Source organism: Dryobates pubescens, chromosome 14 (assembly GCF_014839835.1).
Source record: "Dryobates pubescens isolate bDryPub1 chromosome 14, bDryPub1.pri, whole genome shotgun sequence".
Taxonomy (NCBI): Eukaryota; Metazoa; Chordata; class Aves; order Piciformes; family Picidae; genus Dryobates; species Dryobates pubescens.
Window position 1 is genome coordinate 9,605,442 of NC_071625.1, and position 6,000 is coordinate 9,611,441.

The following is a 6,000-nucleotide window of genomic DNA, read 5'->3' on the forward strand; positions in this document are numbered from 1 at the left end:
TGACAAGAGAGACAGTGCAGCCTCCATCCTGAGAAGGCTTCTAGAGCAGACTAGATAAAGTCTTGGGATGCCTGGTCTTCCCTCACAGATGTCCCTGTTTTAAGCAGGAGGTTGGACTAGAGACTTCCAAGGTCACTTCCAACACCTATTCTCTCATCCTTTCTGAGGCAGGTGCTGACAGTCTGCTTCCTAATGACATTTCCCACCCACACAGAAGCTTGTTCCCATCTCTTTCCCCACACATCCACCCTGACCCTCAGCACAAATAGCTCAGCAGCAGCTGAGTACCCAAAAAGTCAGAGCCCTTTGTATGATTCTGAGGAGTTACTCTCCTCACCACATTCACAACTGTGTATATATATATAAAAAAAAAAAGAAACCCAAAGGTTTCAGCAAAAGCCAAGACTGCAAAACCATTCTTGATGAAAGTATGCTTAGACAAATTAAATTATTCAGTAACTTGTCCTTGTTTTCATTAGTAGCAAATAGAACAAGTTTAAAAAAAAATAAAAAATCATGCTTTGATTGGAACTTTTCAAAAAACACAGACATTTTTCAGCCACTTCTGCTAGACAAATGTTGCTGAACACTATGTGAGACTTCCACAAACTACAAATTCTACAGAAAAGTTGAAACCCAATCTTTTTAAAGATGCTATAAATTGGCAATATCTGAGGCTAGCACCCATTTCCAGAGTAAAGCAATTTGGGTTCCAGAGCATCTGCTTGCAGAGACCAGGTGGAAAGCAAAAACCTGAGGGAATCAGAGGTGCAGCAGGGAGGAAGGAGCCCTCCCGCTCTCTCGGCTAACAAGCTTCAGTTTGGCCAAGAACCAGGTTTCTTTCAATGGGAAGCACATTAATATTTAGCAGAACATGCTGCCAAGCATGTCCTGGTGCACAAGCTGTTGTGAATCTGTCTGTTAAAAAATTAGGTCTGAATTTTATTCTTAGCAAGAGATAGGATAGTGAACAGGAGATGAGATATACTGAGAGCTGTTGATGAGGTTTGGTATTACTGAGGCTTTGTTAGAGATGCCACTATTTTATTATTATCTTTTTCTGGAGTTAACACAATTAACTTAAATATAGTGCAATTTTTTTTTCCCCAGCTTTTACTTGGCCTGAGTTTGCCGCTTCAGTTTCATATCTGGTTTATGGATGAGTGCCCCAAATTGTTGCTGCTTCTTTCTGCTATGATATTTTGTATAATAAAGTATTCTGCTTCTCCCAAAGAAATTCAGCTCGATTTTTCTCCTAGAATAACCCTAACATTTCTATGAATTACTCTGGTCTGTGGCATTTTATTTTTTTTACCACAGGCCAGATCGTGTAGCCCCAGATAATCCTGGACACAAGTAGAAGAGATGCATGAAGCAGAAAGCAGCCTGCTGTGGAAGATCATAGAGCTTAGTTGTGATCTCAGTCATCAGCTAGTCTCAAAATCGGAAAACAGTCTGTGGCTTTTGTTGTTTGGTGTGGGTTTTTTTCCTAGATTCAATATAAACTATCAGTATCCCTCTGAGGACAACAACACAGGTCATCTTGCCCCTTACTGGACAACATACATGTGGGATTTTGCTCTTAAGAGATCAACAGATGTCTGTCATTAGTTCTGCAGCGCTTGAAAACACCTTCTTTCTTTCTTTTTTGTTTGTTTGTTTGTTGTTTTCTTTCTTTCTCTTTAAGAAAGCACATGTTTTCTAATTCCTTTGGTCATGTCCAGGAAGCAAGAACCAACATCACCCAGGAACCAAAAACTATTGTAGCCACACTGCTCAGAGTCTAGGACCCATTGCAGTAATATTCCCATTGTTTCTTTTACAGCATCCCTGCTGGGTTGCCTTTCTCCTGGTAGTAACCTACTTATCACCACAAATCAAAACCTACTGTAATCACAATTCTCAGAGTCTAGAACCCATTGCATTAATATTTCCATTGTTTCTTTTACAGCATCCCTGCTGGGTTGCCTTTCTCCCAGTAGTAACCTACTTTGACCTGCTCCAGGTTTTCATGCACTCTGTAGCAATTAAATGATTATGACAGAACCTTTTCTTTTTTTTGGGGGGGAGGGGCTGCTTCCCACAAAGTTCAGTGAGAACAGAGAGCATAAAGGGCTTGTCCATGATCAGTGCTGCTTTACACTACCCAAGAGAGCGATGTCTGGAATTTCGCAGTGTCAGTCATGTTATTCCAGATCACACAATTCGCACGAGGAATGTCACGCAAAAGTAACAGCTAGCAACTCAACCAAAGGACATTAGATTTTGCAAGTTCTTCTGCCAATAGAATTATTTATTTTAGTTTTTAGGAGGGAAATCATCACTTTCAACTGTGTCTTGACCCTACAGTACTTTGGGTGCACGTAAAACACTGTAGCCACAAAGGACTGAGATGAATGAGCAACTTGTTCTAAATTAACTACAAGATTGTGGCCTGCATCTGCTTCTCAAAAGCACTCTTAATTTTTTTTAATGAATATACCTTATAGGCTGAACTCATCCAGTGAGGTGATAATTACTGATCAACATTGATTTCTTCTGCCCTCATTCTTCATTGCATTCCACAAAAAAATGTGCAGGATCTTGCCAGCAGGAGTTGGTTCTGCCCTTGTTTCTGCCAGCATCTCTGATACCTGGACAACCATGGCAGCACTGTGAGATGTATTGGAAGATATCTCAGTATAAAAAGAGAAAGTCTGTGAAGGTGATAGGAGAAGGCTCCTCCAAGAAAAATGAATCATTTAAGGACAGAGAAAAAAAAAACAACATTTCACAATACACAAAACAGCTATTTCATGTATTCAGTGTAAAGCAATAGAATTCCCTGCTTACAAGTGTATGTTTCTTTTTGCTGACTATGGGGGGAGACTCAGGGATCAGCTCAGATCATCAGTTCATAGTGTAATTCAAATTGGAGGGACATCAGGAGATCATCTAGTCCAACCACCTGCTCAAAGCAGGGATGGCTATTAAGTAAGTAAAAATAATCTATCCATCACAAACATGGTCTTTCCTAAATGCTGACTTCTGCAGATGTTCACACTTAGTTGCCCCGGTCTTGAAGCAAGAGTCCTTGCAAGAGTCCTAGCTCCTGCTGTGCCATTTCTCCTAGACATCCATTCAAAATCTTTCACATAGCACTTTTCTCAGTTCCCCACCATACATGGGTTCAGATACATATCTATAGCTATCTGTAATAGTCTTCATGTATGAGAACCTAGCAAGACAAAATCCTGGCAGGTAGCACAACTGTACATGGTGAACCTGCATGCTGCACTTTGTTATATTTATAAACAACTCTATGTATACTTGATCTTTCTTAAAATGACCACCAAGGTGACTTGCTGGCAACTTTTCCTGGAGACAGGGGGAGGAGGGGAAGTGAATGGTTAATGATCTGACCTGCCATCTGGCTGAGTAATTCATGTAAGATTAATTATTCAGGTACAAAATTTGTAATCCTTGATTCCAGCCAAGAGCAAATTCAAATAAAACCACCTAACAGGGGTATCCATGTAGCTCTTGCTGTGCATGTGCCCCAGAAGTTTAATGTAAAGCAGTATGAGTTTGGAACCAAATCACAGCTGGTTTCTTTCCTTCCTTCCTTCCTTCCTTCCTTCTTTCTTTCTTTCTTTCTTTCTTTCTTTCTTTCTTTCTTTCTTTCTTTCTTTCTTTCTTTCTTTCTTTCTTTCTTTCTTTCTTTCTTTCTTTCTTTCTTTCTTTCTTTCTTTCTTTCTTTCTTTCTTTCTTTCTTTCTTTCTTTCTTTCTTTCTTTCTTTCTTTCTTTCTTTCTTTCTTTCTTTCTTTCTTTCTTTCTTTCTTTCTTTCTTTCTTTCTTTCTTTCTTTCTTTCTTTCTTTCTTTCTTTTTCTTTCTTTCTTTCTCTCTTTCTTTCTTTCTTTCTTTCTCTCTTTCTTTCTCTCTTTCTTTCTCTCTTTCTTTCGCTTTCTTTCTTTCTTTTTCTTTCTTTCTTTCTTCTTTCTTTTCTTTTTTTCCCTTTTTTTTCCTTTTTCCCCCTTTTTTTTCCTTTTTTTTTTTTTTTAATTTATCCATTTGATTTATTGTGGAGCTCTCTTTGGACACTTTTATCTATCAAAATCTCTCTCAAACATAAAAGCTAAACAGATAGAAACCAAGTTTACATTAACGTAAAAACATATGCACTGTGAAAACTCTGTCTACACAAGAAAGTTTACCTGATGTAGCCAAAGACTTTGTGATTTGACTTAGGGTAGTGTCAGTGTCATTTTATTTGGGGGTGGTGATTTATATTTCTTAGGAAATTATGCCCATAATTGTAAAATTAGAATCCCCATTTACTAGCTTGAACAAAGAAGAAAGCTGCACTTAAATTGTGATAATAAATTGGTTTAATCAAACTGGCAGGGGAACATTTTTATGTCAATCTATGCCAGATGCATTTTAGTTCACTCTTGCATCATTTACCTCAAAATAAGCTGCAATGTGAATCTGCAACACTCCAGACAGTCCATAAGGACTGCCCTGGGCAAATCTTTGCTATGCAGTCATTGTGAAGTAGTTTAGCCTGCGGCATCAGAGTCGTTAGTTACTTTGCATTTGCCATAGGGTAAGAGAAAGAATGAACAAGTAATGTATGATGACTACAACAATGTAAACTCATGCCCTAGGCTGCTCAGAGATGCTTTCAAATGTGTCTGTACCTTAAACTGATCTGGACTGCCTTCTGGGTAAATCAGGGTCATGTGCAGACAAAGACACCCAGGAGAGTTGAGGTGAATTATCAAGAATTCAAGCTGGTTATTTAAACTGTGGGAAGCCTCCATTAAGAATGTGTTTGCAGGATGTAAGCAGCTCTGCTCTGATTTAGTAACTTCTCCCCCCATCCCCCTTTTTTTATGTTTTGGTTTTGTTGGTGGTGTTGTTTTTGTTTTAAGTAGGACTTTAATATGGTTTATCTCTTGCACACTAAAAAAATTGATGAAGATGTGCCCACATGATCCCAAGTGTACTGAAAGTTGCCTTCCCGCAGGCACTGGAGGAAGATGCTGAGCACATACTGCAAAGCACATTTAACTGGGATAGTTTTAGGCACTCCTCTGGACATGCACTCGCTCCGCCTCATGCAGAACTCTGCACAGATCATAGCCAGCACCCATTGTCCTTGGGCTGTTCTCAGCTAAACAAAGAGCAGGCTGCTGTCTTGAACGACTGCAAATGCCCCTGTGAAACAACAATGCCTGCCAGATGCATGGATTGCATATATGCTGTACTCAAGTGGTAAAACAGAGCATGCTGTATTGTATGTGCAGCAAACCCATATTTACCAGGAAGCACAGAAGTCCAATGTGTAAGCAAGACATCTGGTCCTGGCAAAGCTGAAGGAGAAGAGACTCCATCACTAAAAGGAACATAAGCAAGCCATACATATGCTATCTCACTGCATGGCACATCACTTTGTGGTCAGATGAACATTGCTCTGGGTGTTTTGCCTGGAGGCATTGGCACATCAGCCTGTGAGCACAAGGGAAAAAGAGTATGAACCTACAGTGCATTATCCTGGGTACTACTGCCACAGTACAATTCTAGTAATTCATTAATTGATGGTTATTTGGCTTCACTCCATTCCAGGACTGAAACACACAATGTAATCACCTGGATTGCAATGTTTCTTGCAAGCATGATTAAAATACTTCCATGAAGAATGAATGACATTCATGGCCCAGGCAGAGTGTGCTTCCCAGGCGTCATGAAAGATCTCACACATCTCTGTATACCTGTTGGATAGCACATGTTGTCCACAGTTGCCAGTTTGGCCCCTCTGTCACTGATCTGATTGCTTCTTATGTTCTTAATTAAATAAAATGAGTGTGAGGTTCTGGCCAAGTTAATCATGGCTAAGAATCAATGTTCATATTTCTCTCACAGCTTTGAAGTCTGTCTAATCTATCCTGTTATCACCATAATGTCTGAGATGTGATGAGGGCTTTGTAAGTACACAGATTAGACAGATTGCAAAGTT